The sequence below is a fragment of the Gossypium raimondii genome, chromosome 4 (assembly GCF_025698545.1).
Source record: "Gossypium raimondii isolate GPD5lz chromosome 4, ASM2569854v1, whole genome shotgun sequence".
Taxonomy (NCBI): Eukaryota; Viridiplantae; Streptophyta; class Magnoliopsida; order Malvales; family Malvaceae; genus Gossypium; species Gossypium raimondii.
This window is the reverse complement of record NC_068568.1, coordinates 31352755-31364236: the sequence shown is the minus strand read 5'-3', so window position 1 is coordinate 31364236 and position 11482 is coordinate 31352755. Positions and strand designations below refer to the sequence as shown.

Here is an 11482-nt window from a genome sequence, read left to right as displayed (position 1 = left end):
CTTTGGCTTTTTATAGCTTTTTCCCTAGGGTAAATCTAACAACCCAATATCATCTTCTCCTCTTTTTAAATTAATTTTTTCTATGATAAAAACCAACAACCCAAGATTTTATTCTCCTTATTTTTAGGAAGATTTTTTTGGTACAAGTACAGTTCGGCTAGGACTGATATGCGTAAAGTATTGACTCGGTCTTCCTGGCATTGCAACAACATACGTACTAACAAAATGTCCAACTCTTTGCCCCAGCAAATTGTCATTATTTTATTACTCGTTCCTCAACCTGCACCTACCAAACCACCACACACAACCCTTCCAAATGCAATTAAAATTAATAAATAATAATATTTAAGCATCATTCAAGCTTCTTATACAAAAAATGCTAAAATAATATCCTAAAATGCAACTAAGTTCACTTAAATACAGACAATTGATCCAGTCTAAAGGCATGAATTATAACTCTTTTCAAGAGTTATCATACCCCCAAACCTGAGTTATTGCTTGTCCTCAAGCAAGATATGCATGAATGCATGAACGTAAGAATTGCTATTCTCAGACCCTGAATAGAGCATTTTGCACTTTAGTTCTCAATGATTTTCTATGACTAAAAATTTGGTGAAGTTTCATAAGCTTATTTAGCAAAGGCTGTGTAGAAAATATTACCCTAAAAGAAAGAAAAATCCTAAGTATTCATCTAATTTTCACTATAGCTAGTACCTCCTAATTTACTTAGTTCATATTTTAACTAACTCAGTTTTCCTTCTTCTTCTTTTTTGGCCTTATACATACTCAAATACATACGTCCATTTATTATGCCTATTTATTTATTTTTACTAGAGGATTCAACTTGTCACATGATTCTTTGACTTAGCAATTACAATGGAGCATACAATAAATTGTTTAATACTCAATCATGTCACAATTTGAATACTCACTCATGATGTTAAGGCTTTTGACTAAAAAGATTGATGGTGCAAACAACTACTTCCTTAGCTACTAATCTTATAACGCATCAGCCTTTTAAGTAAGTTGAGTGGTACATCCTCCTTTTCATTATCAAATCTGGTGAGTTCATGAATATTCCAGTCGATCTTACAATCTTTTTCAATCATCAGTTCGGTAGAAGGAGGTGGAACAACTATAGTGTTGTCCACTGGTAATGCAACTGAGAGATTTGATTCCTCTTCATCCTCACGGTTAGACTCAATGCTGACAGACTCTATTTTCTCTAGTTCTTCCTCCAGTGCTTTAGCTACATTCTCTTCATTTGCAGGATTCATCTCAACAGCCTCTGCATCATCGACCCCTTCCCCTCCTGCAGTATTTAAACAACAGAAATAAACTGACCAAGAGAAATTTAAATCGACAAAATGAAATAAAAATAAAAGAATTTTCAAGATGTTAAAGTTAAACATCTCTAGACTATTTGTCTCTCTCTATATGAGCACCCCGGTAGTGCTTCAAGCGTTGCCCAACTTTAATTGTGTCCCTCGCTTTCATGTCTTTGACATCAACAAATTCATGTGGATATACATGAACTACCAAGCATTGTTCATCCAAATTAAAAGGTCTATTTCACTCCAGCAAAGTGCACAAGGGTCTCTGCTCAAATGAATTTTCATCATATTTAGAATTGCTATGGAAAAATCTCATGAACTCTTCCTCCACTGATGTTTCTATCAAGTCAATGGCTTCGTCTGCACATTTTAAAGCATCAAAAACATTAAAAGTAACTTATTGATCATTTACCCCTATGATCAATTCACCTTTTCCACATCAATTAAAGTTCTGCCTAAAGCAAGAAAAGGTCTTCCAAGAATAATTGGCACATCATGGTCAGCATCACATTCTAAAATAAGGAAATCCATTGGAAAGATAAATTTATCTACCCTTACCAGTACGTCTTCAATTTTACCTTCCGAATGGGCATAGGATCGATCGACCAGTTGCAACGTGATTGTTGTGGGTCTTGCCTTCCCAATTCCAAGCTTCCTAAAAATAAACAGAGGCATTAGATTTATACTTGTTCCTAAATCACATAACACCTTACCAACATAATGATTTCTATTTAAACATGGGATAGTGAAACTCCCTAGGTCCTTCAACTTTGGAGGTAATTCATTAATCAACATTGCTGTGCACCCTTCACTGAGAGCAACAGTTTCAAATTCTCCCAATCTGTGCTTCTTTGACAATGTATCTTTCATAAATTTCACATAATTAGGCATCTACTCTAAAGCATCTACTAACGGTATGTTGATATTGAGTTACTTCAAGACCTCCAAAAATCTTTTGAAGTGAACATCCTGTTTAGAATTTTAGATCGTTGAGGAAAAGGTAGAGGTGGTCATCCTTCAGGTTGTTGATATTATTTTGTTATGGTATCTTTGTTGGAAACATTATCTGATTCGACCACAACATTTTTCTGCTTATCCTTTTCAAATGTTGTATGCTTTTCAGTTGATTCTAAGATCCTTTGATGATTGAGTTTTGAGTCGTCCTCTTCTACCGTGGCGTCTTTAACAACATCATTCTACTAAGTTCCACTTCTGTGAGTGATTGCATCGCAATCCTATTTCCCTTGTGATCTCCAATTCTTGGTATCGCTTGGCAGTGCTCCTTGTGGCCTCAAATTTAAAGCATTTGCTATCTACCCCACTTGATTCTAAAGAGCTCGTAGGGACACAACTTGATTCTAAATTATGACATTATTCTTGGCCATATATTTTTTCAGCAAAGATTCAATAGGATTGGAAGATGATACCTGACCTAGTTGAGAATTTTTCCTCAGCATAAGATGATTATAACCAGGTGGTGCACTGATGGCATTCTATCTTGTAGCATTGTTAAAATTCCCCGTACCATGATTATTCAAACTAAAATTTCAATGTTGTTCCCACCTAGAATTGTTGGTTTTCGAATAGGGGTTATTATTCCATTTAAAATTACTCATGTAGTACACTGATGCTGGGTTTGATGGGCATTTGTCAAACACATGATTTTCACCGTAATATATACATGAAAGCTCGGCTGATTTCATCTCCTGGACTGCAGTAGAATTTTTCATTATTTTAATCATGTTACTAAAAAAGATACTTGGGCCGTTAATGAAGTGATTGCAGTAAGCTCGATGGTACCAGTAACTCTCTTACCTGTCCCAACTCTTGTGATCGGATACTGATAATCGTTGTTGGCAATCTTTTCCTTGATCTCATATGGTTCATTATAAGTTTTGTCCAACAATGTACCATCGGCAGACACATCAACTACCATTCTCATATGTGCATTCAACCCATTATAGAATATTTTATCCGGGTATAATGCTAAAGCCCATGCATCGTACATTGAATTAAATCTTTAAATCATTCCCATGCTTCATGTAATGTTTCATCCTCTAATTGACGTAAAGATGGGATGTCATTTCTAAGCTTGGCATTCATGTTCGATAGATTATACCATAACAGTAATCTTTGGCAAAGAATACAGGAATTGCTTAAGTCCCAAGGTGTCTTCAAGAAAACCCTACTATTTGCATGAATCACATACGTCTAGAAAGAGTCTTAAATGTAATCGTGGGTCTTCAATGGGTAGTCCCTAAACTGTCCTGCAATTTGTAACATCTGGAACATTACCAGTCCCTAAACTTGGCCTATCTCGATCATCCAACACATGCTCAATGGGAGGATTTTCATTGTGATCATTTGGATTACCATTAAGATCATTCCTATTTTAAAACATTTTTATTAATTCTTTTCTCTTTGTCCACAAGGTTCTGTCAATCTCTGGATCAAAAAGGTATTCGCTCTTAGCAGGAATTCCTCTTCTCATGTACTGATGGCAAACTTATAAAAAGTAAATACACCAAGTTAAATGAAACTACTAAGTAAAATAACCAAACCAAATTTCACGAAATTTTCAAACCCCAACAACGGCGCAAAAAACTTGTCATGTGTGAAATGATATGCGAATTCTGCAAGTATACACGTTGAATCAAGTGATAGAGTGATGAGTGAGTATCGTTCCCACGAGGATTGGATTGAGGCACAATAGCTGTCAAGTTACTATAATAAAATGCAATTAATGCTATGGTAAGTATGCAGTGGCAATTAAAGGAATAATGATGTATGCAATATGTGGAATTAATGAATACTTGAAAATGCTATTGTAAAACAGGAGTAAAAGTTTAATGGTAATTATGAGAATTACTACGGGAATATTTTGTAAATGAATAAATAAATAACTAATAATGATGTGCCAAAGATACTATGGCAAAGGATAAGGGATATACGATGTTGATTTGGAAGAACGGGATTACTGAGAATCTACCCTTATTGTAAATAATGCGTTGACAAAATCATACTGAGTTTACTGCTTAGAAGAGTTCTAGAATGGTTTGCTTCTTTCGAAAGCAAAAACCCCAGGTTACCTTGCCTGTGTTTATAAGCATTAATGTAGTACCCTACATTATTTTCCTTTTGTATAAATGCTGCTCTAATCTAGAGTTTACTGCAAGTAACTGTCGAGTACTTGCTCATATCCTTCAATTTCAGTCCAACTAATCCAACTTTTAGAATTAGATTTAGTTTATGGGCATGCTGAACAGCCATCCCTGTTTAGGGATTGCACGCATACAATTAAAAATAAAAAAATTGAATGAAAGAGTAAATTGATTTGGATCTATGCTTCAACCATTAAAGAAAATAAAAGTTTCATCATGCAATCCCAGCCTGATGAGATTTAGGTCATTGGTTGGCACATAAAATTCAAAACCAAAATAACATCCAAAACTATTTTCATCATTCAATTCATGGAAGAAAAAAGTAAGAAATACGATAGACTTTGGAAAGACAACTTTTACGTGTCCAGTTCACACTCTAGCAGCACAGTATCTTACGATGGCTGAGAGGGACTGCCTTCATCTTCCTCTTCTCATCACTGATCAGCCTCTACCCTTTATTATTGCCTAAGGATCTATCCCTCTTGTTCACTGTTTAGAGTTTCCTCCTTTGGCTTTTTATAGCCCTTTCCCTAGGGTAAATCTAACAACCCAAGATTATCTTCTCCTCTTTTTAAAAACTTTTTTCAACAACCCAAGATTATCCTATCCTTTTTTTCTAGGATAAAAACCAATAGCCTAAGATTTTCTTATCCTCTTTTTTAGGTATATTTTCTGGTACAAGTACATGTAAGAACCCGGTGTTAGCTAAATCGAAATAGTGGTTTCAGAACCACAAATCTGAAGTCATAAAATTATTTTAATATTATTTTTGGTGTTTACAGTATGTGAATTAATATGTGTGAAAGTTCCGTATGAAAATTTTATCGTTTGTGTGCTCAATTTGCTAAAAGGACTTAATCGCGTAAATTCAAAAGTGACTTCCTAATTGTTAATGTGCTATATTGCTATGACTTTTATTATGTGGGGCCCTTATGTTGTAATTTAGCCATTGAACATTAGCATGGACGGTAATGGACCTAAATTATATGATTTTTTACGTTTATTTATAAAGGTTAAAAAGGTAAAATGGCTTTTATAATATATTAACTAATATTAAACATTAAATAAATACATGCATAATCATCATTATTTGCTGAAACTTGAAGAACAAAGAAGCCATTTTTGTTGTTTTAGGTTCGCCACTTTGAATCTTTAAATTAGGTATGTTTTTTACTCGATTTTTGATAATTTTTACATTTTTGAGATCGTTGTTTTGAATACTAGCTAGCCCATGCTTGAATTTTTGAATTGGTTGTGGATTTTGTGATTTGCCATTGATGAGAGCTTGTTTTTTTTGTTGTTTGATGATGAAAAATAAAAATATTTTGTTAGATTGTTATGTTTAATTAAGTGATTTTTTTAAAACAATGTGTATTAAGGATTAAAATGTGAATTTTGTAAATTGAGGGGTCAAAATGTGAAATAAATGAAAGAAATGGGCTGTTAGGGACCTTAGTGAAATTTGACTATATTTGGGTGTGGTGAAATTTTGAATATTTTGTGTTTTGTGAAATAGGGACTAAATTGTGAAAAATGTGAAATGTTAGGGGCTAAAGTGCAATTTCCCATTTCTGTGTTTTTCAACGAAATTGAATGAATTTATGATTAAACAAGTCAAATTTGTATTAATTTAGATCAAGAAAAGAGGAAATCAGATTTCGATAAGGGATAATCAAAAGTTGTCGAACAGTCGTTTCGGTCCATTTGTCTTAGTACGAGGTAAGTTGATAAGTAAATAGATGTTGTAAATTTTGAATGTATATGTTTTAAATTTGTCGAATTGGTATGTATATATATTCGACATATTGCTGAATTGTTATAAGCATGGTGTGACTTGTATCGAGCTCGAATCAGTCGAATTACGACGTTTGAAAGCCTCGTACGAACCATAGGATAGTTAGGATATATATGTCATGACATAGGATTCCGATATGAAATTTTGTGTAAGACCACGTCTGGGACGTTGGCATCGATTTGAGAATTACGTGTAAGACCATGTGTGGTACATTGGCATATGTTATTTCATGTAAGACCTTTTCTGGGATAGTGGCATCGATATTTGATTACAAGTAAGACCAGGTCTGGGACACTGGCATTATACAAGCTTTATGAGCTATTCGAGTATCGGTATTGATTCCGGACTGTTCAACGGGCAAAGATACGACAAAGAAAAAAACCAAATGTGAGTTCGAATTAAACAATTCAGGTATGTTTGAGTTTTTATGAACTTTGGATGTAAAGGTAATTGTCGTATAAATTGATAATGTGAACTAATTGTTTAAACGTGATTATTCATATATGTGTTTGAGATTGGGAGTATTCGGCCCACTTATATGAATCATATATGTTCTTTGATAAATTATTTGCTTATGACTTACTAAGCTATTTAAGCTTACTGTGTGTTTGTTCATTCGTTGTTTTATAGATTTTGAAAGCTGGTTACGAGCTCAGGGATCGTCAAGGAAACCAGCTACACCATCGAACGCTAATTTGGTATTTTATATGCTTAAACTATAAACATATGGCATGTATAGTCTAGCATTTTTTTGGTTGCTTTTGAAGTGTATATATGTATAAGCTAGTCTTAATATGTTTGAGCTTGAATTTGTATGTATATCAATAGCCATGCGAAAATGGCTTGATTATAATATTATGGCTTTTGTGTATTCAATCATGGTCTAAGATTATTTTGGAAGTGTGTTTTATGCTATAAACTGTGTGGTGGATTGATATTTGTTTCGGTAATGTGAAGTATTATGTGTGATTTTATAATGTGGATTCGCATGAGTTGATATGATGAGTATGTACTGAATGTGAATTGGCTATATAGGTTTGGTTGTTAAATGACATTCAAGGAAAGTATTTCAGGTTAATTTTGCTAGCCGAATTGATAAGAAGCAAATTGGTCATGTGTGATATTTTGGTACAATTCATAATATGTGTAATAAACATATTTGATTCGACATTTGTACTTACGAATTAGGACGAATTGGTTTGATTTCATGATTATATTATAAACATGTTGTATTGGTTATATGATTAGTTAATAAATGAATTAAATGCATGTTTCTGTTCGGCTAGTAATCGGTTTAATTAATAATTTATGCCTATGAAGTCATTGGTTATGGAATTATCAACTTTGTTATGATTAGGAAATGACATATTTTAGCTTATGGTTGAATGGCATAAGTTGTACTATCTATGTGGTTAACCTTGATAGCCGAATAAGCAATGAATGAATTTTCTAAATGTGTATAAATTTTGACATGATGATTAGCCTATAATGTTATTATGGATAATTCTGCATTGGAGTTTATTATAGCTAGGGTTTTTTTTTTATGATGACTTGCATATTTGAATAATGCTAAATGTACATAGAATTCTATTAGTTAATGTTTTATAAGTTAATTATTATATAACCATGTGATACTAATTGGTATGGTTATTTATGTGCTTAGTTTATAAAATGAAACATACATAGTTTTAAGTAAAGTGTTCAATATCATGGATTTAATGGCCATATTGTTTTTTTTAATATTTGCTTGATTCATTGTTTGGATTGGTTCATGTTTTAGGTATACAATATTTGTGATTCATGATTAGTATTGAATTATTGATTCGGTAAACATATTTAGATGTTGTTTTGACAATAGGAAATTCGCGCATGGTATAATGGTAATTAAAGCATGTGTGGTCATGTTTTTATATCACCAGTTCCGCATAAATGAATGGAAAAAAATTAGTGAAATATGGCTCGTTTGAAGTTTATTTTGTACATGTGCAAAAGATTTATAATAATAGGTTTGATATTCAACTAATGGAATAGTTGTTTTGTTATATGTTCTGTATATGATATTTTTTGATATATACTAAAATATATTTTAATTATGCAATGTTATGGTTGTTATGATTTAAAGACTCGATATTTTATTAAGTTACGAGCATTGATGTGATTAAATTTCGAGTTGTGACATGTAATGATTATTTGTGTGAACTGTGATATGATCGGTAGTGTATCGTAACCCTAATCCGGTGACAAATATGGGTATGGGGTGTTACATTTGATTGGTATCAGAGCTACGGTTTAGTCAGTTCTAGGATTAATGTAGCGCGTGTAAGTCTAGCTATACATGTCATATTGATATACTGTGATAGTATGATGATTCTTGACAATTAAAATATGTTTTCGTATAGTAAATGGATCCCGATCGAGCCGTAGTAGATGACGTGGAAAGTAGTGCACCCGCCTCTGCTCAAGGGGCAGTGCAATGTGATTCTAGACCTATTACGAGTAGCCACGAGGGAAAGGCTAAAGAAGCCTTCTTCTAGATGATGAAAAATTGGTTCACACAATATATCTGTACAAATTCGGCTATTTAACAACCCCCACCCCCACCTAATCCTTCTCAGACACTTGTGGTACCTCAAGTTATTGATTCGATGAGATTAAATAAGTCACTGGTTGATAAAATTAGAAAATACGGGGCCGAAGAGTTCAGAGCTACTATTGATGATGATGTTGAGCGAGCTAAATTCTGGCTTGATAATACGATTCGTGTGTTCGATGAATTATCTTGTACCCTTGATGAGTGTATAAAATGTGTTGTATCCTTGCTACGAGACACCGCATATCACTGGTGGAATACACTAGTATCGGTGGTTCCAAAAGAATGGGTTACCTAAGAGTTCTTTCAGACTGAATTTCGGAATAAATATATTAGTCAGTGGTTTATTGATGAAAAACGCAAAGAATTCTTCAAGTTAAAAAGGCCCATGACAGTTATAGAATACGAAGGGGAATTTGTGAGACTCAGAAGATATGCTCTGGAATGTCTATCAACTGAAGCAATAATGTGTAAAATATTCGAAGAAGGGTTGAATGAAGATATTAAGCTGTTAGTCAAGATTCTTGAAATAAAAGAGTCATTGGTACTAGTCGAGCGAGCATGCAAAGCTGAAGAGCTCAGGAAAAAGAAAATAAAGGCTGACTTTGAAGCGAGAGATTCATGAAAAAGATCATCGAGTAAGTCATTTTAATCGGCATCAAAGAAATTTCGAGATGAATTTAGCCGTTCAAAGGCTACGACGAGCTATTCTAGACGTGATCGAGACAAACCACCTGTGAGCTCGAGAGCTACCTCAATAGCTAGTGTTGGTAACATCCGATCGAACCAACCTGAGTGCAGACGTTACAGTAAATGACATCCCGACAATTGTAGATTGAATGATTGAGCTTGTTTTAAATGTGGATCGATGGATCACTTCATTCGTGAATGCCCTGAGTTAGCTGAGAAAACATAGTGCAGAATACGAGGTCGAGTAACATGTCAGCTCGAGGTAGACCACCTAGAAACACAAGTAATGTGAGTGGCAACTAGAGGGGAACTAAAGACATCACTGTTAGATCTGACGCTTGTGCACCTGCTAGAGTTTATGCTATCCGCACTCGTGAAGAAGCTTCGTCTCCAGATGTGATTACCAGTACTTTCATTCTCTATGATACTAGTGTTATTGCATTGATAGATCCTGGATTGACTCATTCTTATGTATTTGAGACTTTAGTATCCAGTAAGACTTTGCTTGTGGAGTCTACTAAATTTGTGATTAGAGTATCGAACCATTTAGGCCGGTGTGTCTTGGTTGATAAAGTATGTAAGAATTGACAGTCGATGATTCGAGATTCATGTTTTTCGGCTGATTTGATGTTGTCATTCGATGAATTTGATATAATTCTGGGGATGGATTGGTTAATGTTGCATGACGCTATTGTGAACTTCAAACGGAAGACTATTGATTTGCGATGCCAGAATGATGAAATAATTCGGATTGAGAATGGTTTACCGGCAGTGATTTCTTCGATGTTAGCTTAGAGTATATGTGAGAAAGGGTTGTGAAGCTTACTTTGCCTATGTACTCGATTCTAAAGTGACCAAAAAGAAGATTGAATCAGTATCAGTCGTGTCTGAGTATCCAAATGTGTTTCCTGAAGAATTACAGGGTTTGCCACTGATCCGAGAGGTAGAGTTTGGCATTGAGCTAGTGCCAAGGACAACTCTGATTTCGATACCTCTATATAGAATGGCACCGACCGAATTAAAAGAGTTGAAAGCCTAGTTGCAAGAATTGACAAATAGAGGTTTCGCATGACTGAGTTTTTCTACCTGGGGTACACTGGTTTTGTTTAAGAAAAAGAAAGACAAAACTATGAGATTGTGCATCGATTATCGATATCTTAATAATGTGACCATAAAGAATAAATATCCTCTGCCACGTATTGATGATCTGTTTGATCAGTTGAAAGGGGCTACAGTGTTTTCAAAGATAGATTTGAGATCGTGTTACTATTAGTTGCGAGTTAAAGACTCTGATGTGCCGAAAACTACTTTCCGAATGAGGTACGGACATTATGTTTTTAGTTATGCCTTTTGGACTAACAAATGCACCTGCTACTTTTATGGATTTAATGAATCGGATCTTCAGACAGTATTTGGATCGATTTGTGGTTGTGTTTATAGATGACATCTTGATATATTCTCGCAATGAATCTGAGCATGCCAAACATCTAAGAATAGTGTTACAGACTTTGCATGATAAGTAATTGTATGAAATGTTTAGTAAATTTGAGTTCTTGTTACGAGAAGTTAGTTTTCTGGGACATGTTGTATCAGCATCGGGTATTAGAGTTGATCCAAGCAAAATTTCTGTAATTCTAGATTGGAAGCCTCCGAGATATGTTTTCGAAGTCTGAAGTTTTCTAGGACTCGCCGGTTATTACAGACGATTCATAAAAGGCTTCTCAATGATTGAAACCTCGATGACGAGACTACTTCAGAAAGATGTTAAGTTCGAGTGGTCGAAAAAGTGCCAGAAAAGTTTTGATCAGTTGAAATCTTTGTTAACAGAAGCTCTAGTACTAGTGTAGCCAGAGTCGAGAAAGGAATTTGTAATCTATATTGATGCATCATTGAATGGACTAGAATGTGTTTT

General features: G+C 34.3%; 1 non-coding gene across 1 annotated transcript; it reads left to right on the top strand.

The window, feature by feature from the left end:
- The first annotated feature begins 3324 nt into the window (after positions 1-3324).
- LOC128040800 (small nucleolar RNA R71) lies at positions 3325-3428 on the top strand. Its single transcript, XR_008195606.1, has one exon. It is a non-coding gene; the product is annotated as a small nucleolar RNA R71 (small nucleolar RNA).
- Positions 3429-11482: the final 8054 nt, after the last annotated feature.